At 46.4% G+C, this 22,474-nt stretch overlaps 1 long non-coding RNA gene across 1 annotated transcript; it reads left to right on the top strand.

Annotated features, from left to right (window-relative positions):
• The first annotated feature begins 536 nt into the window (after nt 1-536).
• 4930550C17Rik (RIKEN cDNA 4930550C17 gene) lies at nt 537-22,253 on the top strand. The gene is made up of 5 exons (NR_131023.1): nt 537-695; nt 3,560-3,667; nt 6,252-6,399; nt 17,111-17,219; nt 21,367-22,253. It is a non-coding gene; the product is annotated as an RIKEN cDNA 4930550C17 gene (long non-coding RNA).
• Nucleotides 22,254-22,474: the final 221 nt, after the last annotated feature.

Genomic DNA, 22,474 nt, shown 5'->3' with positions numbered 1-22,474 from the left:
TTTTATTCTAGTGAAAAAGGACCTCCACCTTGGTCATGGGACCCCCTTGAACATGAGAACGTCTGAGTGGTGTGTCAGGTCAGGACTCTGCCCTCCTCTTTCTTGCAGAGTATTTTCTTCTCCAGAGTTTGTTTTCAGAATAAGGAAGGTGTCATTGAGAAAGTGGCCACCCCTCCAGCTTGAGTCTCCAGAGGAGAGCTATTTGCTTAAGTTTTTACTCTGAGTTGCTTCTGGGACAACGCAAGAAGCAAGATTGGCCACATCTTAAATCTCTGTAGAAGATTCTACTCAGAGAAATCTACTCCAATATACTCTGCACAAAACAAAACAAAACAAAAACTCCAAACCAGATACCAAAGCAACCAAAAAAGAAAACAAAGCAAAAACAACCATCTAGCTTCTCCTAGACAAAATTAGATGCCTTAGACTATACTCTCAGCCCACACCCTATAGCATCAGGCTTGAACAACAATGATGACCTCATAATCCTACCAACCCCACAGGGCCTTTAATAAGTCTGTGCCTTTCTCCCCATCAGTAAGGATGTGGTCAGTCGGCCTCACTACTTAAGAGTGATTTTCAATGGCTCTGTGCCCAGAATTCCTTTAGATTTCATTTTGGCTATTTATTTATGACATTTTTTCTCTTTTTTTTATGGGCATATGACAGGACTACCTTCTCAGGATCCTTTGCAGGTGAGCATTACCACATAACTGAGCCATTTTCATGGATCCCCAATAGAAAGTTTGTAAAATTGTCAACAAAATCTATGGAAAAACAAACAAACAACCCCCCCAAAAGAAACCAAAACCAAACAACCAAAAAAAAATTCATGAGTTTTCTTAAGCAAATCAGGGAGTCAATGTTACAAGGTGATTAAATTAGAATGGAGGAATACCTTTCTCAGTAGGTGCTAGGATCTTGACTTTTTAGCCTTGAACAAAGCACTGGATCAGAAAGGGAGAGAGGAGGAGGAGGAGGAGGAGGAGGAGGAGGAGGAGGAGGAGGAGGAGGAGGAGGAGGAAGTGAGATAAAGAGAAAGGAAACATTTAGAGTAGGCAAGAAGAGACGAGGCAATTAAAAATACCTATTTCTATGAGAATGAGTGTCCACAGGTATGTCTGTACACTATGTGTGTGCAGTGCTCACAGAGGCCAGAAGAGGGCATCAATCCCCCTGGAACCGGAGTTCCAGCTGTGAGCTGCCACGTAGGCACTGGGAACTGAACTCAAGTCCTCTGCAAGAATAGACAGTGCTCTTAACCACCGCACCACCTCTCCAGCCCCAGCTTTACCCATGTTAGTTTTACCCATGCTCTTTGTTTATGCTGGTATGTGAGCTCAGGCGTCCATCAACAGAATTGATAGTTTGTTTTCAGTGAAAGGCAACTGATACATGCAAGAAGAACATGAACACATCTCACAAGCATTGTGCTAGGTTAGAAAAAGATAGCTTCAGGACACTAAATCCACACTTACACAGAAAGCTAAGTGCATGTGCACAATACTAACCAAACCCCAGGAGAATAATCAGGTTAGTCATTCCCACGCAATGAACTAGGGGGCAGGGTGGAAACATTTCAGACCTTAAATATGATGACTCTTACACCACCCACCAGTTCTCACATGGCTGTGCTCCCTAATGTTCGTCTCCATAAGGTATAGACTGAAACCCATGTTACAACATTAGACGTGGCCAGGGGCTGCCTCTATATTCTTCTTTACCCACAATCATCACTTGGACTTGAGGACAGCCCACCTTCTTCTATGCAGATGACAAGCCCAGGATAATGCTAAGGTGTTCAGTCCTAACACAGAGGCAGAAGTGGGGGATTTGTATTCAGTAACATTTATAGCAGTTTGGCAATATTATGTCTGCTGTATCCAATAATAAGACCCCAGGGGCTTGCCCTGGGTGACTGCATACAGAAGAGTCATTGGCCTGGACTCCTCATGACTGTTGTGTTAATGAGAAATTAACCTCGGCCTTTTAACTGCTATACCAGTGTCTCCCCATGATAAACACCGAGCCTTCCCTTATTGTCTTCAAATTTCCTATACACTTTAGCCCCAGAAAAGGTGGAAGCCGGATCTTCTTAAAGAAAGTGCAGACTCAAAATGTACAGGGAAAGCAAACAGGTAGAACATTACTCTCACACCACAGAGGGTACCTGTGTTTGTTTTAGAGAAAGGAGGTGAGATTGTCCATTCTGTTTGAGCAGGTGGCCTACCACCTACTGAAAGGCAGAGCCATTTCAACAGTCTGCCCGTCCTTGACTTGGATGAAAGGGACTTCATTCCCATAAGAGAGGAGATTCTTGGGTCTGTCTATCTATCTATCTATCTATCTATCTATCTATCTATCTATCTATCTATCTTCCTATCTACCTATCTATCTTTCTTTCTATCTATCTATCTATCTATCTATCTATCTATCTATCTATCTATCTATCTATCTATCTATCTTCCTATCTATCTATCTTCCTATCTATCTGTCTGTCTATCTATCTATCTATCTATCTATCTATCTATCTATCTTCCTTTCTATCTATCTATCTATCTATCTATCTATCTATCTATCTATCTGAGGCAAACTGAGGATGGGTAACTGTCTTTTTTTCTCTCCTCTCCTTCCTTAAGGCAGGGACTCACTATGTAGCCCTAGTTGACCTGCTGCCCTTGAACTCATAGAGATCCAATTGCCTTTGTCTGTTGGATGCCGGGATTAAAAGTGTGTGTCATCATGCCTGCTGGGTAACTGGCTTCTACTGAGGGTGCCTGGGCACCATAATCTACCAGACCAGTTCTGTCCATTCCCACTCTTTAACTTCATTGCAACAATGTCACCCTAAGTGGAAATTTCTAGGTTCATTGGAGACTCAGTTGCGTCATGTGGTGTTTTTCTGGAAGCTGTCTTATGAGAGGATGTTTTGTTGAGAACAGACACATGGCATTTTCTGGAAGCTGTCTTGTGAAAGGGCATGTCATCTTTTGCTGGAGAGACACTTGAGAGGACATGCCATGTTTGGAAAGTGTATACATATAACCCAACAGACAGTGGATGACGCTCTTGCACTGCTTTGCCTTGCTTTCTTCCTTGATTTTCCCTGACTTGTGCCGATTGCTGGAGTCTTATGGTTTGTTCTGGACTGAGCCCCTGCTGCTGATTGTGTTTGGGGTTTGGCTAATGAACTGCTGACAACAAAGATTGGAATCACCCCAAAGAACCATTTCTAAACAGATCCACAAACAGATCCTATGAGCCTTTCTTTTCCATTACCACTGGTGGGTGGTGGGCTAGAAGGGAGGTTGAAGTGTTTAAGAACCACAGTTAAAGTAGGTTTTGAGCACAATCTAAGCCTACAATCTCCTCTTCTAAAAATCGAAGATAATGATGGTGCCCACCTGTGTTATCGAGTTTGTCAAGGTTTCGATTACAAGTTATTCATTAAAAGAGCTAAAGCTAGGTGTGGCTCATTGTAAGAGCTTGACAAATGTTAGTGATTGGCTGATTCCGCTGTGAACGCTTTGTAATGAGATGGCCTCTCCTTGGTCTCCAGATGGTCCCTCAGTGCCTGAAGGTTGGACTGCTCAGACAGAAACCTGACTGGTGAAACTTGATGCTTCTGCAGCAATTTCAGTGTAGAGGCCAATGCTGCACTTTAAAGGTAAAACTGGCTATCGAGGACAGAAGAGGAACATTACATTTTACCAGTGATAGGCTGGCTCAGGCCCAGCCTCATGCCTTGCTGCCTCCAGGGATTCTTCAGGCTGAGCATAAGTACTTGTATACGTGCCTTCCTGTTTGCAAAACCGTTTCACATCCATCATGTGACATCAGCCTCACCGTGCCCAGCGAGGTAGAAGGGATTATTGTATCTTTGGCACAGATGAGGCAAGGGGCGTAGAGGTTAAGTGGATCACCCGGGGTCATGGGGTTAATGAGAGGAGAGGTGGGACTCAGAGCTGCATCTGCCTCTAAGTCCATTTTCTTTCCCTCAGATACTTTCTCGCCACTTTGGGCTAGCCTCCTCTGACCCAGAGCACACACCTCCGCAGCACAGCCACTCTGACATCCTCACGAGTAACCAAGCAAGAGATAAGAATAGTGAATGCAACATCAAGAGGGCACAGTATTAAACTGCTGATATTTCAGTTACACAAGTGGCGATTCCATTGACTACAACTACGAGCTAGCACCTCCTTGGATACTTAGCCGGGATTAGGCACTGAGCCAAGCATTTTAAACCGTGTTGGCTTATGCCATCGCAAGAGCCCCCATTCTATGTCAGGAATGAGGAAGCTAAAGCCAGCGTTGCAAAGCTAAATGATTGGAGCAGGGTTTAAATCCAGGCATAAGGGCACAAGCACTTATTACTTGTGTTTTCTTGCCAAGTCCCTCCCCAGCAAGAAGACAGAAAACCTTGGCTCATCCAACCATAAACTGCTACCCGCAGCACCTGGTATTCATTCATTTGATAAATTTAGGGCTTACTTATTGTTCTGTGTGATACAGTCTGGTATGGGTCTCGAGCATTTGTGCACATCTTGGGCAAACGTTGATGCTCTTTGGTCTAAATTATCTTTTCAAAAATATATGTATATCCAACATCTTTAAAAGATAGAGATGCTGTCCCTTGCTCTGTCAAGGGACAGGTAGACTATGGGTAAAGAATCAGAGTCCCTAAGCTCAGGGCCTATCCCCTGCACCTCATTGAGTGTGCAGGTAGCATCTGGTTAATTTTGTGTCCCACTATGGAAAGCAGGCCTAGGGAATCCCTGTAAAGATGCCAGTTTAATGACTGCCTCTACTGCTGGATGTTAACCGACCTTCTCTGACCCAAGGGTCCCCTGTCTTCTTTTAATATGAAACCGTACCAGACTAATATGCTAGCTTAGCAAATGGGTTAATGTCTCAGACCCAAAGTTGTTAGCAGGACAAAGTAAGTAGTGGTCCCTGACTAAAACGAGCAGATGCCCACTGTGAATATTCCCAGTCTGCAGTGTGTGTGTGTGTGTGTGTGTGTGTGTGTGTGTGCCAACCATCCTCAGAGAGTCGTCTCATCGAATCCCAAATGTGGCTGTGACTGCTGCTTACAGAGGGGTAGGAAATGTAAGCAAAGAGCCATGAGAGTGAGTCTGGTTTCCCTGGCCTAGCCACTACTCTGGAGGGCAGTCATATTAACGTGTTTTTATTAAAACCTACTATGCGCCCGAGTTCAATTTTTTGAACTTCCCAGGTATACTTATAAAACAGATGAGTGGAAGAAATGATCTAGTAAAAACAACAAACAAACAAACAAACAAAAAAAAAACAATTAAAAAATACTGAGTAACTACCTTGTACCTAGCTCCTAGGATTCAGAAGAGACAAACAGGATGGAGAGGGCTCGTCAACTGTAGGGAAGAACATTGGTAAGCAAGCAACAATCTAGGCGAGTAAGAAAATGCCAAATAGAAAAACAAGAAATTCTTTGCCAAGATAAGACAAGATATGCTAATGAAATGTCCTGAGGGTAAGGAGTTAGACACCAGACGGACAAGAAGAGACATTGTTGTAGTCAAGACAACATACGGAGGGTTGAAGACTGGCATGTTTGAGGGGCACCAAGGGATGGCATGGATGAGTGGGTGGAGCCTTAGAGAAACAGGGGGTGTGGTGCCGGGGAGCCTACAGGCAAGGGCACTTAGGACGCTTTGAGGCTGATGCCATCAGATGACACGGGAAAACTTTAGTGAGCCATGCAGAGCAGGGCCTCCCCTGTCACCGCACCAAGATGGCATGCTATGGAAAGTGCTCAGCCAGGTGCCGGACACCGAGCCACAAGGTGCTTCAGCTTAGCCACATAGTCACCTCAAAGATGGCTGTTCGCCAACAATAATAACTTAAAGAGTATTTAACAATATTCTACACGTTATAGAATATTTTGTGTCTTGGAGGCCTTCCTACAACACGCAGCTGAGCCCAGTCGGTGTGGGCTCCCATATGAATAAATTCTTGGAACAAAAGTAGGAGTCACTCATGATTATGGGCCACTCTAGGCCAATGCCACATGCTGGGTGGACCCCCACTAGAACTCAGAGGAGGGACGGAGGAAACCTGTGCAGGTGTGAGTTGAGCCTGGGGCTGCTCAAGGAAGGGCACGGGATAAAGTACTGCAAACAGCAGTGCTATGCGCAGCCTCTATTTTATTTTATTTTATTTTATTTTATTTTATTTTATTTTGTTTTGTTTTATTTTATTTTTTGCAGGAGTCCATTCTCCTCACGCCTTTTCTGTGGGCTTTTTTGGGAGCCTGAGCTGGAACTGCAGCCTCAGTTTCAGTTTGAATCTGGCCTTTGGTTGGCAGAACCTACGCTCTTTGGCCTCGTAGCTTCAAAGCAACTTCCGGAGCTTGGGGTGAGTCACAAGAGCTAGGCGGCTGTGTCTGTGGTTGGGCTCCGTTGGGAGCTCAGGCTTAGCCACCTTGGGCTTCTGGAGCACTCATGGCCTTTGCATCGTCTGCATCTTCTTCAGGCCTTGGTAAAGCACATGCATGTCGCTCGGAAAACTAGGGTCAACCCCCTTAAGAAATTTATGTGTGACTGGGGTTCCTTTCTGTTTTATTGTTTAAAATTTATTTTATGTGTATTGGTATTTTGTCTGCACGTGGGACTGTAGTCTCAGACTGCTCTGAGCTGCCATGTGGGTGCTGGGAATTGAACTCAGTTCATCTGGAAGAGCAGTCAGTGCCCTTAACTGCTGAGCCATCTCTCCAGCTTCAGTGACTGGGGTTTTTAGATGCCACTTCTGTGCCATTTTCAGGATCTTTTTTTTTTTTTCCTGAGACAGAATTCCTCTGTGTAGACCTGGATGTCCTGAAACTGGTTCTGTAGGCCAGGCTGGCCTGAAATCTACAGAGATCCACCTGCCTTTTTGCCTCCCAAGTGTTGGGATTAAAGCTCACACCCACCAGTGGCTGGCTCATTTTCAGAATCGTTAACTTTTTCTTTTTCTTTTTTTTTTCCTTTTTGCAAGACTGGGGCTTGAACCCATGACCTTGTACATGCTAGGCTACATCGATCTCCTCACAACAAAGGTACAAATGGTCCATATATTCAGACAATTATATATATAGACATATATATATATATATGTATATGTATATGTATATATATATATATATATACACACATACATATATATATATATATATATATATATATATATATATATATATATATATATATATACATACATACATACATATACATATATATATCACAGACAATTATAATCCATAAACCCGAGGGAGCAGCTCGGCAGAGGAGAGACGGTGACATCACAGAGAAGCAGGACCCATTAAGAGCAGCCATTAAAACGACAGAAGTCCCTAGTGCTGGAATCAAACCCAGGGAGAAAGGCCGCAAAGCTTCACCTACACTGATCAGAGCCGTGTAAAAACTAACTGTGCACAAGACAGGGAAAGTCGGAAATGTCAACCGTGCTTCGTGAATAGCACCAGGGTAGAGTGTCGGGTCTTAGACCACACAATTAAAGGGTTTCTCCTGATTTCAAACTGGAACACAAATTATAAAAGGGAAAACAAATGTCATTATCCATAGTTAGCAACAACACCCGAGGTGTTCGCCGTCTGCATCCGGAAGCGGGGCTTTCTGGCTGGACGTTTGCCTGTGACCACGTTTATTAAGTATAAAGGCTATCCTATTAGCCCGTGGCTGTCCTTTGGAAGCATAGTCCCCTGCTGTAGGCAGCACTTTTAATAAGTTTCCCTGTCCAGATTCTCCCTAATGATATGCCTTTTACTACATAAAAAGGGGTTTGTGAAACCTAACTCCTCTGACAGAAGCAGCGGAGATTTCAGATTTCCACCAGGTTTGCTCGCACCTGCCCTTGCGAGGCACGGGGTTTTGTGTGCAGAAGCCTCCAGGGGTTGAAATTTAGCCCTGTCCATGTAGCAGGAAGGTCAGCTGAAGTCACCGGGTCCCAAGACACTGGACTTCAATCTCCAATCAAAAACAAAACATCAAAACACTTCCATTCACTGGGACGTGCTCAGCGGGGCGCTGGCATTTACAAATGTAAGGTAGCTAGGCTCAGGGAAGGGGCTCTGCTTAGACAGTCGATTGTTCTTGGAGATCTGACCACCTCCAGATCTGTGTCAGCCAGGCTCCTAGACACTGAAGAGAAAAAGCCAGCCTCCTCCAGGCTGGGCCCTGGCTGCCACCTGATACCTGAAAGAAGAACAGAACCAGCAAAATCCAAACTCATTTTGGGATGTCTGCCTCCAGGAGAAATGATTTTGATTTTCCTAAAAATCATTAATAGGTAAGAAAATGAATGCTGGCTGATTTTACAGATGAGTGTTACATCCCCCACTGTGAGGCTGGTTTTATTTTGCATTCTCCTGATTATTAAGCGAACATCTTTCGAGGAGAACACATTGGCCCTTTTACCAGTGTCTTCCTTACTTCCCCACTGGGGGTAATGCCTCAGTGTCATTATCATCTGGTGTAAGGATGACAGTTACAGTAGCAACCAGTGACACACAAAAACAAGGGCCAAGCACTGAGAGGTTACCAAAGTTGTACAACCAGCAGGAAAACACTCCCACTTTCTACAGGAGCTGGCTGGAGGCATAGGCTCAGAAACCCAAAGAAGTTTTAACTGTCGCGACTAGGCTCCACGCTCAGGCCAGCCCTTCTATTGCTAGGATCCTCCGAGGCATGGATTGATTCAGGTTGTGAGGAGACAAGATGTAAATGCCTGAGCAGTGCACCAACGAATGGGCATCTAGGACAGAGAGATCCGGATGGGCATCTAGGACAGAGAGATCCGTCAATGCAAACAGACTCTCCCTTAGACCTCCCAAAGGAAAGAGGGTCTGGGGGTTCTCTTCATCATTCCAAGATAAAGACAATATTTTTTACTATGAAAGTGGGATAAATGAAGGAAAGAGAGAGACAGAGACAGATTCTCATAGTAAATTTAGATTACAGAGAAGAGAAAAAAAGGAACAAAATAAAAATGACCTTTATTTCTGGTACCCCAAACCAGCCATACTTCCCTCTTATCAAAATAACCATTGAAGCACAATTTACAGCCAACAAAAGATGCACACTTTTGGTTTAGGTCTGTTAGATGTTGGTACGTATCTGGGGTTATTTCTGGATTGGTGCTGTTATAAAGAAGGCTCGAGTACATGTGTGTGTATTTTCGTTTTTCTTCAGCATAGAATCACTGAGTACATGCTAGGAGTGCATTTATCACTGTGCACAGCTAGGAGTGTATTTAACTTCCTATGAAACTTCCAACGAGGATATTCAGTTTTATAGCTCTGACAATGGTATGTGAGTGTTACAAGTGCTTTGGAAACTTGCTCAGACTGGGTCTCTTATTCTTTGTAATACATGTCTTGTGTGTGTCTGTGTATGTGTCTGTGTGTATGTGTCTTTTTGTGTGTCTATGTGTGTCTGTTTGTGTGTCTGTGTGTGTGTCTGTTTGTGTGTGTGTGTGTGTGTTGGGTGGGTCTGGCATCCCATTGTGTGTTTATTTGGATATTCACTTACTAGAGTTACACGAGTGCCTGCATGAGGTTTTGTATTTGCATATGTCTATGGAGGTCAGAGAGCATCAAGTTCCTGGTGCTGGGTTACAGAAGGTTGTGAGCCACTTGATGTGGGTGCTAGGAACTAGGTCTACTGCAAGAGCGATAAGTACTCTTTATCACTGAGCCATCTCTTCAGGCCCCCGCGGTCTTATTTTGCATTCTTCTAATGACTATGTGAACATCTTTTGACATAATTATTGAATATTCATATAGCTCCTCTTTGGTGGCATGTTTAAGCGTTTGCCCGCTATCACATTCTGCTGTTTTATACTTAATGTATAATCAAATGACTACATCAGATGTGGACCTCAGTTATTCTCTATGCTATTACGGGAGGCTAACAGAAGAGAATAAAGTCAACTCATAGTAAAGGCCTTCCTGAAGCAAAGTCCACATGACCCACGTTTGAGGATACATCAGAATCAACTCCTGCAAATCAAGTGATTGCCCATTCATAGCTGAGTTGTTGTCTTTTTAAGGGAGGCTATGGGCAGGCTCTTCGTGCATCCTGGGTAAGGAGCATTGCCAGAGCTGTGCATCCTGGCCAGTGGTGACCATTCTGTGGTCTCCCATTTCTTTTCCCCATGGTTTGTTTTGGAGAGCAAGTGTCAGTTTTTATGAAGTCTAAGCCATCTTTCCTTCCCTCACTAAATCACAGCGTCTTGAACTTCAGGTCGCAGGGAACTGAGTGGATTTCAAAGCCCCCATGGCAGTGGTAGATGGCCAACACTAATTCCAAGTCAAGTAGGTAGGGCTGGGTGCTTCTGGATGGGCTTGCCTGCGCTGCCGTGCAGCCTCTGAATGCACACATGTGCGCTGTGCACTTGTGCATGCTGTTAGCCCACACAGTGTCAACCAACCATGCCCAAAATACCTGCACTTGGACTGGGGACTTTTTTGTTATGAGTTTTAGGGGTTTTCTGTGCATATAAGTATTTCTATTCTTATAGAATTATAATGGCAAACCAGGCATGGTGGAACTACCTATAGTCTCAGCACTTGGGAGGTAGAGCCAGGAAGATCGGGAGTTCAAGGCCAGCCTTGGCTATATAGTGAATTTGAGGCCAGGTTGGGCTACTCAAAACTTTATCTCAAAGCATCTGAGCAATAATAATAATAAAATAATAATAATAATTTATTAAACAGTAGCTTAACTGTGGGTAACAAAGACTTAACATTTCCCTAACATTGTTCCTCAGCATTTAAATACCAAATTAGCATATTTAGGGATAGCACTGTGTTAAAATAGGTTTGATTTAGAAGTTAATGTTTGAGTCACCACTTGGGTTTCCTGAAACTTACTATAGGAAACCTGGCTGGGTGCAAAGTTTCTGGAACTGCAATTTTACACTACATATTTAGGTGAAGTGATGTCCATCAATATTGACAATGATCAAATAAAAATACAGGCAAACACTGAAGTGGTACATCCTGTAGCATCAAGTATGTATTCACCTGATTTAATTTTTATGTAAAAACAAATACCGATCTCATGAATATGCAAATTTGCCCTGTGCTTTTTAACAAGTGTTAAGATTACATCCATACTCAACAGCAGCTTTGAAATAAATTTATTCACTGTCAGTAAATTTTTGTTCATGTAGGCTTTAAAAAAATAGATCTATGTGCCTGGATTGACACAAAAAAGTCTCCAGTGAAAAGGAACCCAAGGTGAAGAAAGTCTAAAAAGCGTTGACCTCAAAGACTTGCTCAAGAATCCAGGCTCTGCCTTCAGGAAAGGCACCTCAGACAGCTGGCAGGCGTCTACAGCAGAGCCTCATCTGGAGCAGCAGCTCCTGTCTGGCCTCAGCCTCCCAGTCAATCAAGGGGGCTTATGGGGGTCTGTGAACGTGCTCATGTTCCCTCACCTGCAGTGATGATGACTCCATGATCTGACTGTGACAGATAATGCTTCGTCCCCCCCCCCCCTGCAGATAAAGGCCCTAGAACACGCCTTATACAGTGGCTCTCGTGGGGACAGGGGCATGTTTTCCATTCTGCCAGCTTGATATCTATTATTTCAACCCATAACTGGGAATTTTTGTGCCCTGACTCTTAGGGTTGGTTAGTGGTCGTCTCTGCTCAGCATAAGCGACTTGCTATCCTTAGTGTTGATATACGGGGGAAACGTCCCGATGCATCACGCCACAATGGCTTCATCTGGGCGTCTAGAAAACACAGCCTTCAATTGTAAGCCCGTGAAATGCTATACCATAATTACAGTTTCTAGGCACCTCTAATGACCCATTAAGATGGATTTGTAGAGCAAGTAGACTATACAGCAAGAAGCAGGTGAGACTGAAGGCTCCAGGACTTTCTCTCCAAGGGCAGAGACCCACTAGAAAGAATCTATCATAGAGAAAAAGAAAACCATAGAGGAAGATGAGATCGTGTCACTGAGTGCCTTCACCAGAGGGAAGCCCAATCCTGAAACACTGACATTTCCTGGACTAAATCACTGGGTGCATGGAGAACAACGCGGCTTCATCTCATGGGAATGCCAGCTGGTAAAATCATTGGAAAATAACTTGGGATTATCTTGTAAACTGATGTTCACTTATTATTTTGGCCCCAGCAACTGAACATCTAGTGACTCGATCCTAGTCATTCATTTTAGAGAATACAGTGCACCAGGAAGTAGGTATAAGAACCATTTTATAATTTCCTCCAAGTGCGGCTAGAGAGATGGCTCAGTGGTTGAGTTCCTGTTGCTCTTGCAGAAGAGCCAGGTTGGAATTCCTGTACCCACATGCTGTCTCACAACCATCTGGAAACTGAGTTCCAGGTAACCTTCTTCTGATGCACATGCACGGGTGTGTGCATGCTATACATACACCCACGCAGACAAAACATGCATGCACATGGAATAAAATAAACCAAACAAGAAAATAATATCCTCAAAGTGGAAATAACTAGAATTTTCATTTTCAGGACTATATATACATTGTCGTACCAGCACGCAATGGGGGCATCTTGCGTAAGTTACCTAGAGTGATGAACATCAATATGGATGGACTTAGAAATGTCATTTTGAGCTGGGTGTGGGGCATGCTTGTAATCACAGAACCTGGAAAGGTGAATGCAGGAGGGATGCAGGTTCAAGAGAACCTGGGCTGCAGAGTGAGACCCTGACTAGAGAGTAGGGTGGGGAGAAAGAGAGGGAAGCAAGGAGCAAAGCAAGAGATGGAATGAAGGAAATGGAGGAATGAAGGAAAGGGAGGGAGAGAGTGTGAGAGAGGAAGAGAGCATAAAAGAAGACTATGGGAAGACCCACCCATAAATGGTGGCTGTCATGGTTTTGTTCTATGGTGACCTCATTAGGTGACAGCCACATCCTTTACCTTGGCACAGTAAGTGTGCCCTTGATTGACCATGGGATCTCTGAGGACTTAACAAAGGCTCTGAGGCTGAGATCAGCCTGGATCTAGGGTGAGACTTAGCTCTAATGATTAACAAAAAGCAGGAAGAAGTGGTTTGACATACAGACCTGGGGTCAAGGCTGGGTGGAAACTGAGGCAGATGATGGAGTGATACTACCTAGCAGAGAATTCCAGGAGCTGCTAGCAGCAGCGGGAAGGAGGGACTCGCCAATAAAGCTTTTGGAGGAAACTCCCTATTGCTGACACCTTGATTCTGGACTTTCAGTCTCCAGAAGTATGAGAGAGAGACAGAGACAGAGACAGAGAGACAGAGAGACAGAGAGACAGAGAGACAGAGAGACACAGAGACAGAGAAACAGAGAGAGAGAGACAGAGACAGAGAGACAGAGAGACAGAGAGACACAGAGACAGAGAGACACAGAGACAGAGAGACAGAGAGACAGAGACAGAGAGACAGAGAGAGACAGAGACAGAGAGACAGAGAGACACAGAGACAGAGAGACAGAGAGAGAGAGAGAGACAGAGACACAGAGACACAGAGACACAGAGACACAGAGACACAGAGATACAGAGACACAGAGACACAGAGACAGAGAGACAGAGACAGAGAGACACAGAGAGAGACAGAGACAGAGACAGAGAGACAGAGAGAGAGAGACAGAGACACAGAGAGAGACAGAGACAGAGAGACAGAGACAGAGAGACAGAGAGAGACAGACAGAGAGAGACACACACACACAGAGACACAGAGAGAGACACACAGAGAGACACAGAGAAAGACAGACACAGATGCAGAGAGAGCCCAGTGTGCTGTAAACTCTATAGCATCCCTAGGAAGCAAGTGGCCTGGGTCCTAGGCTAAGTGTACCATTTATTGTCTGTTTGCTTGAGACAAAGACTCACTATGTAGCTCTGGCTGTCCTGGGACTCACTATGTAAACCAGGCTGGCTTGGAACTCACAGAGATCTGTCTGCCTCTGTCTCCCAAGTGCTGGGTTTAAAGGCATGGGACACCATGCCTGGCTAAGTTATACAATTTTGAGGGTTCACTTGATGTCAAAACATACATATGTGTTCTGTTACATTGTTATGGTTTGCATGTGAAGTGACCTACAGCTGCTGGTGCTGTCTAGGGGAACTGTGGAACCTCTTGGACGAGGGTCCTCACTGACAGACATAGAGCTTCAGGGGTGATGCTTATGGCTTATAGGTCAGGCCAGTGTCCAGCCTGAATCTCTCTGCTCTCTGTTTTGCAGAGATGCAAGGGAGGTAGCCCTGCAGAGAGTGCTGTCAGCCCAGGCTAGTCCGATTCCAACTGCCACGTCTTCCTTACCATGACAGACTGAACGGTGTCCTCTCAAACCGTGAGATAAACTCTCAGTTTCTTTGGTTGTTCCTGCCTTGTTTTATTTCACAGCAACATAAAGAAAATGTCACAAAACATGATCAGAAAAAAAAAAAACAACTTTAAAACCACATTTAAAAGCAAGGTTTTCTAAGCCTATTTCAAGCCCTGACCCTGGAAGAATTTCATGGTACCAAGTCTCCTCTGCGTCCAGTGGTTGCGCCAAGCGTGCTTTATAGAGTATGATATTATTCCTCAAAGTAAATCTTGGTTTGCAGACAAGAAAACCGAGGTGAAGAATTGCAGAATGATTGCCTGAGGTACCACAGCAAATATGTAGAAAGCAGAGGCTCAAACGAGCTTCACCGTGCAAAACCCAAACTTTTTTCATCATAACAGAGACCCCAGGTCACATTTGGTTACCCCGAGCTTGTTAACCTCAAATATGACATGTCACCACTGACAGCTCCCACAACATAGAAAACTCATACTTCCTTATCTGGAATGTTTTCCTGTCACAGCTTTGTAAACATTTCAGCTCAACATTTTTACAGGAAGTATGCATTAATTAGGATTCAAGCCTTCAGGACCATCCTGTCATGCTGGATGCAAAATCGCCCTTAGTTAAGCAAAGTGTGCTAGTTAACCAAAGTGTGCAAAGTGTGCGAGTCACCCATCTCTCACTCCTTGATACCAACCACAGCGCTGACACACACATAATTTCACAAGAAGAAAGCTTCTTTGTCTGAGTATGGTTAGATGACAGGAAAAGTTTCCGAAGTCAATGGAGGGAGCAGTAAAGTCGAAAGGAACCAGCCCTGTGGGTAACCTGCAGGTCCCACACCCCAGTAGTCCCCTAGGTCTTAAGGATGTCAGAATGGCTCCTTACACTTTGGGGGCAGGAGGGTGCTCCTCTTTTATCCTTGTGAAGAAGGATTTACAAAGGAGTGGGAAAGCAAAGGCCTGACCATCTGATTCAACTTCAGGGCTTGTCTTCCTTCTGGGGCTCAGCTTGACGCCATGCTCCCTTCCCACCCCTCTTTTTCCTATGAGAAAAGACATTTGTCAGACCCTGAGGCCAAGCCAGGATGCTGGGCTTGGGGGGGGGGGTGGCCCCCCTCCCCCGCTCCTGTCACTGCAGCAGGTGCTGGCTTCCTCCCTCCCCTCCCCCACCCCCTTCAGCGCTCGGTGGGATGAAATTAATTGCGAAGGAGAGGTCAGCTTCCAAAGCTGCGTCTCAGCTTCCCCGGCACCAATTCTTGTGACATAAATCTAAGAGGAGGAAAAGTAGCCTTGTGTGGGAATAGGTAGGTGATTGAGAGGTGGTTTGCTGTAACTTTGTGATGACATTTTGTACAAAGCCAGGGCTTCAGGATAACTTGTCTGAGTCAAATGCTGACTCTCTTCAGGTTCTACTTCACCGCCAACCACAAACGGTGGGTGCACCCCACTCTGTAGCTTACCATACCTCCTGTTTACATGCAGTGCTCAGTAAGTCTTCAGATAAACAGTGTACATTGCTTTTAGATGGACACAGACAAAAGGGCCCAGTGGACTGAGTGCCCTCCTCATATCTGAGCTTCGCTCCAGACCACCTACCTCTGCTTGATGTCCTCAAGTCACCTCTCTGACAAGGACAAGAACATCCGAAGGTAGCTTTCCCAGTGTCTCCTTTCCTCTTGAAAACAACGTGTCATGAGACTGGAAAACACACTCAGCAGATGTTTGGTTTAGGAGTAAGTCTAGAAATGCCAGGCCAGGTTTTCTCCACCACAAAAACCGAACATTGTCCTCTACTGCTGCTATACACCAGGCTGATGGTCGAGTACCAAAGTACTGAAGGGGGTCCAGCAGTCAGAGGGCCTGCCCTGCCCTGCATGGCCAGCTGGAGGGTTTGCTACCTCCCCTCAAAGAGAGTCAGCTGGAAAAAAACACTCGTGGGCTAGTCTAAGTCCTGCCTGCAGAGTCCTCTGTGTAAGCATGCCAGACATGTCTCCCTTAAACTGAGACCTGAGTCATTAGGTTCAAAAGAAAAGTTCAGCTAAAAACATCCCTGGTTGTAAACACAAGGTGGATAGAGAACAGAGTGGAAACTAACCAAAGTCCCGTTCTGAAAGTCAGTGTGTATGTGTGTGTGTCTCTGTGTGTGTGCGCGCGCATGAGTGTGTACGTATATGAGCATGTGTGAATGTGTTCGTGTGTGTGCATGAGTGTGTGTGTGCATGTGAGTGTGTGTGAATGTGTGGATGTGTGCAAGAGTGTATGTGTATGTGAGTGTGTGTCAATGTGTGTGTGTGTCAATGTGTGTGTGTTTGTGTGTGTGTCAATGTGTGTGTCCTTTGCAAAAAGACTTTGAGTGTAGTGTTTGCACCTAATTGCCGATACTACCTATTTACTGGGTGTGGTTTAATGAACTAGCTATCATATATGCAGAGCTGGTTGGTCCTAAGATCATATAGCCACTGTTTTTTATTATTATTATTATTATTATTATTCTAGATGAGCCAGAAATATAAAGAAGAAGCTTAGAGGCATGTCTAGCCAGCAGCCCATGGGCTGTACCACGCTGGGATATCTATGAGTGCTGCCCAAGGCAGAATCGGAAACTGACCTAAAACATCGGGTTTTTGCAATTCTGCTTTTGTGATTTAGTTATGTCATTCTCCACATGGAACTCTGGAGAGGTCAAGGTTGTGTTGCCTAGTCCGAAGGTTGGACACACCTGAAGGGCATGGTGGAGCTCTCTTCTGAAACCTGTCTTCCCCCTTTCAACAGAAGACTGCAGCCAAATTTCTGCTCCCTATTGCACAGAAGTATTGTCCCCAAGAGCGTCCTCCCTGGAAGAGGAGGCTGACCTACACTGGGGACTTTACTCTCATCTTAGGTAAGACTTGGAGCGCCCCTGGGTCATTCTGAATACAATCCTGAAGCCCATTACTTCTACCCTGTGGTCTGGGGTCCCTACAACAGTTTTTTCATCCTAGTTTCCTGCCTAGGTCGCACCTGCTCTTTGTCCTTACCTAGGTAATACCACACCTAGGTACTAAAATGCACATCTTTAAGTGTTTAAATCTTCCCACCGGCTCCAGGATAAAATTCCTGCCAGATAAAATTTCAGTCTATCTTCTCTCTCTGGGCCCATCTTCCTCATGATCTGTTCTATCCCCGTATTATAATCTTGGTAACTTCAGGCTTTGGGCTGGTCTTCCAGAGCTAGCTGGCTCTTGTGTGTTTCCAGCCAGGGTCCTGCAGGGAGAGCTCCCTAAAAACAAAAAGCCTGCTGCTGCCCCAGCTCTCCAGCAGCAGATCTGAAGCAGGCCCCCTGGGTCCCCACGAAGAACTGAGCAGCTGCCCCAGCCCTTCCTCCTTCAGGGCGAAGGATGAGAGGTTTGAACTCCTGGCCAGGTCAAGCACAGTGAGTCCGAGGTCAGCGACTTGTGCTTCTGCTGTTCCACACAAAGGGAACTTCTCCGCTTAATCCCCAGGGCTGCAGGGTAAACATTTAGAAAGAGAAGTTTGTCCATAGAAGACCAGCCTTTGTCTCCTTATCCCACTAAAAGATGGCCCAATGAAGGACTGTCACAATTCCACGGGGAACAGGAAACGGCCACAGCCAGACCCATGCAGTGGTCTAAATAATGGAAGTGACCCAGCATTGTGAAGGGCTGAACCAACAGCCAGAGGGAGACACCCCACGTAGGGGTGAGGCACCCCACACAGGACCCACGCAGGGAGCATGTGAAGTCCTCCACTTGGCTCTCACACAAGGGCTGGGAATTGTGCCCAGAACAATTTCCATGCCTTTATTTCTAAAAGCAAATATCCCCCAGGCTCCAGAGGACAGAGAGGACTCTGTGCCCAGACCCAGTTCTTGCCCAGCCCCCTCTCTCCGGCCTGCTCCTCTATTTCCAGTTTTTCTGTCTCCCAAACAAGTGCAGGGCCTTTCCCTCATTGTGGGCCACCAACTCTTCTCCATCCTGAGTGCACCTCAAGGGCATTCAGATCTGCTTCTTCTATCTTTTAAGCTCGGTAGGACATCATTATGATCTCTTCAGAGACATGAAGATTTACTACTTGGGAGGCTGGGGAATCATGATCCCAGCTCTAAAAATAAAAATAAAAGGGGAGTCGTGAAGGGGTGGCTCAGTGGTTAAGAGCATCCATCACTGCCCTTGCAGAGGACCTGGGTTCAGGTCCCAGAAACCATGTGGCTGCTCACAACTATCTGCAACTCCAGCTCTAGAGGGTTTGACAACCTCCTCCAGCCAGCTTGGCACTCACACAGTACACATGCATAATGCAAGCAAAACAGTCACACACATAAAGTCAATACATCCTTATACAATAAAATTGACTTGTTCGAGAGACAGCAGATTATGTTCCTTCTGTCTACGGGCACTGGGAAGAAGAGATTCTCCCTGTTCTTCCCTGGCCTCCATCTTGGTGAATGTCAGAGGAAGATAGAACAGAAAGGGGAACAAGTTGCATATCCTGAGAGGCCAGTTAGCCAAAGTGGGTCACCTCTCTAAGCAAGCTCTGGCTGGCCTTGATTCACCACCAACAAAGAGGAGTGCTGGGGAGTCCCCGCACCTCTTGTGCCTCCCTTTGGACCTCCAGGTAGCAAAGGTCCTGTCTGGAAAGAAGTAAGCCTGAGTCCAACACAATTTCTGTTATAAACACTCAGCAGACCCCTCTCAGCATCCCTAGGCTACTTTGTCTTCTGTTGTGTCTGGGCTGATTTTGTTGTTGGTATCCCAAGTGCTATTTGTTGTCTGGTCTTCCTGTTTGTTTTACTTTGTCTTTGTGTCGTTCTTTGTCTTTGAATTTTTTGGGGGGAGGGGGGTGTAAGGTCTCATGTAGCCCAGGTTAACCTAGAACTTCTTAAGGAGCTAAGGCTGTCCTTGAACTCCTAAGTCTCTCCAGACTCCCAACCATCACTGCAAAGGTTAGCCATTGACTGTGACAGGTGTACTCAAAGTCCTCTGCATCAGAGGCATAGAGGGTGCTTGACTCCCCTCCCAAGTGCTGGGATCTCAGCCATCTGTCACCAGACCCAGCTTATTTTGAGAAAGCATCTCACTCAGCAGCCCGCTGTAATCTCCAGCTCATGCTTTTGTTTGTTTGCTTTTTGTTTTTTTGTGGGGTTTTGGGGTTTGTTTGTTTGTTTGTTTGTTTTTTGTTTTTTTTTTTTTTTTTTTTTTTTGATTTTCTGAGACAGGGTTTCTCTGTGTAGCCCTGGCTGTCTTGGAACTCACTCTGTAGACCAGGCTGGCCTCGAACTCAGAAATCCGCCTGCCTCTGCCTCCCAAGTGCTGGGATTAAAGGCGTACACTGCCACTGCCCTCCACTATGTTTCCTATTATGTATCCTAGGCCTTGGAAGTTGGGGCTTCTAATTTGATAAAGCCCAGCCACCTAACAGGATAGCATCTGTGGACCATCTGACAGCCTGGAGACCTGTATCCTAGTGCAGAGACACAGGGCCCTCCAGAGCTGCTGGGGCCAGTTCTATCTCTACTCCAGAACTCACGCTTCTTAGCTCTCTGGAACAGATGAGTGGGTCTCCAGAGCCCAGTCAGTGTTCAGTCATACCCCGTGGACCCTATGACCATTAAAACAGCCCTTCGATTTACTTACGTTGGAGTAATTGCTACTAGCTGGTTACTTTGTGGAGTGTGTAAAATAAGTCAATGTCTCCTCAATGAAGAGTCAATGCCAACCAGACAACCAGACAGAACCAGGTCAATGTGTAAATAAGACTTGTCACTTCAGGTGATTACATACAAGTACTCACTGCAAGGCCAGAGAGGAGCACGGAGAGAGGCCACCTCCTGGCATTTTCTAAACTCCACAGCCTCCTGTAGTGGTCCTACTCTGGGCCTTATTGCACCTTCTTTAACAACTATTTGGTGGTCCTAGGCGCCCCCAAGGACTCAGGAGCAGAGAGCACTTCTGAGGATCTTCTCTGGGTTCCTCTTGGCTGCCTCTCTGACAAGTTAGGAAATGACTTGTTAGGCCTTCATCCATCTTTTCACTAGTCTGTTGCCGCCCCTCTCCCTGCCGGTGACCCTAACTAGGCTGTCTCTGCCTCAGTTAAGTGGTCCCTAATTGCCAGGACCAAAGACCCGGGAGGCACCTGGCTGCCAGCAGCATGCTCACCTGCAGCGCTCTAAAATCTGGGTGGGCGGTGGACAACGAAGCAGCCCCCACCCAGATGCAGGAGAGGCGGGAGGCCCAGCTTCCCACCTGTCAATCAATGCCCAGCAGCTGCGCTCTGCGTAGCCGCTGCGCACTGCTCCTCGGAGGGAGATAAACATCATGGGGAAATCCAATCCAGCGCGGCTTCAGAGATAAACAGATGTGCGGGGCGCCACAGCTCAGGAGATAACGCCCCCCACCCCGCCCCATGAGCCCGCCCAGCCCTGCACCTGCCCCAGGCGACCTGGATGAGCCTCTTGGGAGAGAGGCTGCGGCCCTCTAACTCTGAGAAAAGAATCTCAAGAGCTGCGGGTGACGTTGGGGTTAGAGGAGAAAGAAGCTGCATTTGTAACAAACTCAGTAGACTGCATAGGGACACTGGCATGAACTACCAGGGTTCAAATCCTGGCTCTGCACTGTTGGCTAGACAACTCAACGTGGAGTCCTCATCACCCGGTCATGACCATTCAAAACACCTTCTCTGAGCAGTTAAATCTGGACTGGTGTTAAAATGTACCGCCTGCTCTTAGTGTGGGTTTGGGCTAGATAAAACTGATAGATAGCTAGATAAAACTTCGAGGCTGACAAAGCCATCGATGACACTGGAACGTGAAACCATTTGGGAGAATGAGGCAGATAGAAGATGTGGGTGTGAGGAGTCCTATCTGGAAAGGATTCTTCCCTACGCAGAATATCCCTCCCAAACTCATTCATTTATTCCCCTGACACTGAGAAACAATAGTGAAAAAGGACCTTGGTAAAGTTTATGGAAGCCTGAACTCTCCCTGAAGCCTAAAGACCCCTTTATTGGTGAGATCCTTGTGTTTTCCCTAGCTCCAGTGAACGGACTTTTTGGCTTAAGTATGAAGAGTTGATGCAGCTCCCGGACTGTGCCTGTGGTGTTGCCAGATTCCTGGCCCCGAGGCCGGAAGTTTTCTTGCATGAACCCTACTGGAAAGAAGGGCTGGGTTTAAGCTGGAAATGATGACCACTGGACCACACTTGGGGCACACCAGCTGAATCTCCATCTGTTCTGTTCTCCCTCATCTCCCTCTCTCCTCCCCCTTTCTCTTTTTCCCTCCCTCCCTCTCTCTTTTACTGGCAGGTCTTCTCTGCTCTGAAGGCCAGAAGTTCCCGCATCGCCTTCCATAGGGTCAAGTTGTACGACTCCTCCTAAACCAGAATTCTCTGCCGGTGAGATTAGAAGATGCCTGACCGACCCTAAGCAGGAGCTATCCCTGGGCTAGTCGAGTCTCCGAGCCTCCTCAAGGGGCCCAGCAAGGAGCACTCTGGCTAGCTCTCCTCGAGGATAGGAGTGCAGTGACACCCGTTGCGCACCCCAACTGCAAGTTTACTACTTCTGGTTCTTGTGGAAGTGTGATCCCACTTTTTTTCCGGTGTGGCGGGCACTCGCCCTTTCGTGCTAGCGTGACCATTACGCTAGCTAGGCCTTTGTGGACCTGAAAAGATCCGAAGTCTCTCAGAACGCCTCCCACAGCACTAGTCCCGCCGCTGTCTCCTCCAGGCCCCAGGTCTGGCGTCCCCAGAGCCATTGCACCCTCTGGCCGGTCCTCAACGCGCAGCAGCTGGAGTGTGTAGCACAAGCGGTGGCAGGCTCTGTCTGCCCCCACCCACTTCCAGCCAATGTGAAAAAATGCGTGCGGACCCTTTCCCTCCACTCGGAGGACGCTGGACTGGGAATAAAGTGCTATTGAGACCGGAAGAGGCCGCCTCTGTCTGCACAGCTTTGTGCGACGTTTTCGGAGACATTTGCATCTGTTTGCGCTTGGGTAAACGGCGCTAATAGCTCGGCCAGCCGTAGAAAGCCCGAAGATTGTTCCGTGTCTCCCTCCCCCTCCGGGCTCTGGCCCGGCGCTGGCCGATCAGTGCAGTGCGCCACCGGTGCACAGCCTAGGACTGCCAACCCCGTCCGGTTCAAAGA

The sequence above is a fragment of the Mus musculus genome, chromosome 13, assembly GCF_000001635.26.
Source record: "Mus musculus strain C57BL/6J chromosome 13, GRCm38.p6 C57BL/6J".
Lineage (NCBI taxonomy): Eukaryota > Metazoa > Chordata > Mammalia > Rodentia > Muridae > Mus > Mus musculus.
The sequence above is the reverse complement of the archived record's forward strand: the minus strand, read 5'-3'. Positions and strand labels throughout refer to the sequence as shown.